The 1519-nt window shown below is 36.3% G+C and overlaps 1 pseudogene; it reads left to right on the forward strand.

Moving 5' to 3' along the window:
- The first annotated feature begins 610 nt into the window (after positions 1-610).
- Positions 611-1150, forward strand: LOC110137100 (large ribosomal subunit protein uL23 pseudogene; annotated as a pseudogene).
- The last annotated feature ends 369 nt before the right edge of the window (positions 1151-1519 follow it).

A 1519-nucleotide genomic window follows, 5' to 3' on the forward strand; every position in this document is an offset into this window, starting at 1 on the left:
ACAGCCAGGGAATTCCTTACCTTACATGTTTTATACATATGGTTAAACAAATATATTTTCTAAGTATGACATATTTCAGACTTTAAATCTGGCCTAAAGTCCTCTTTTTCATAAACACTTTTTAAAAACCCCATTGATTCCTGAATTAACCACATAATTTGTTTTCATTTTTCCATGCATGCATGTAGCCATCTAATTTTTCTTTTTTTTGAGGCTTTTTTTTTAAGAGCAGTTTTAACTTCACAGAAAATTGAGAGGAAGGTACAAAGGTTTCTCATATACTCCCTTCCCCCACATTTGCACAACCTCCTCCACTATCAACATCCTTATCTCATTGTAGTTTTAATTTGCAATTCCCAAATGACATACGGTATGGAGCACATTTTCCTATGCTTATTTGTCATCTATATATCTTTGGTGAGTTGTCTGTTAGGGTCTTTGGCCCATTTTGAAAATTAGGTCCTTTGTTTTCTTATTGCTGTGTTTAAGAGTTCTTTATACATTTGAGATATGAATTCTTTATCAAATATGTCTTTTTTTAAAAAGACAAATATCATATGATATCACTTATACGTGGAATCTAAAATATGACACAAGAGAAACCCTTTTCATGAAGATGGCACTGAAGGTGAAGAAGGAAGCCCCTGCCCCTCCTAAAGCTGAAGCCAAAGCAAAGGCTTTGAAGGCCAAGAAAGCAGTGTTGAAAGGTGTCCACAGCCAGAAGAAAAAGAAGATCCGGACGTTACCCACCTTCCGGGGGCCCAAAACACTGCGGCTCAGGAGGTAGCCCAGATATCCTCAAAGAGCGCCCCAGGAGAAACAAACTTGACCACTATGCCATCATCAAATCCCCCCTCACCACCGAGTCAGCCATGAAGCAAATAGAAGACAACAACACACTGGTATTCCTTGTGGATGTCAAGGCCAACAAGTACCAAATTAAACAGGCTGTGAAGAAGCTCTATGACATTGACGCGGGCTAAGGTCAATACTCTGATCAGGCCTGATGGAGAGAAGAAAGCATATGTTCTACTGGCTCCTGACTATGATGCTTTGGATGTTGCCAACAAACTTGGGATCATCTAAACTGAGTCCAGCTGGCTAATTCCAAATATAAAAGTTTTCACTATGTAAAAAAAAAAAAAAAAATATATATATATATATATATATATATATAAAATATGACACAAATGAATTTGTCTATGAAACAGAAATAGACAGACTCACAGACAAAGAGAACAGACTTATGATTGCCAAGGGTGGGGTAAGGAAGGATTGGGAGCTTGAGATTAGGGGATGAAAACTACTATGTATAGAATAGATAAACAACAAGGTCCTATTGTGTAGCACAGGGTACTATATTCAATATCCTATCATAAATCCTAATGGAAGAGAATGTATATATATCTATAACTGAATCACTTTGCTGTACTGCATGCATTAACACAACATTGTAAATCAACTATACTTCAGTAAAATTTTTAAAAATATGTCTCTTTTTTAAGGTTATATTTTAGGG

This window comes from Odocoileus virginianus, chromosome 9 (genome assembly GCF_023699985.2).
Source record: "Odocoileus virginianus isolate 20LAN1187 ecotype Illinois chromosome 9, Ovbor_1.2, whole genome shotgun sequence".
Taxonomy (NCBI): domain Eukaryota; kingdom Metazoa; phylum Chordata; class Mammalia; order Artiodactyla; family Cervidae; genus Odocoileus; species Odocoileus virginianus.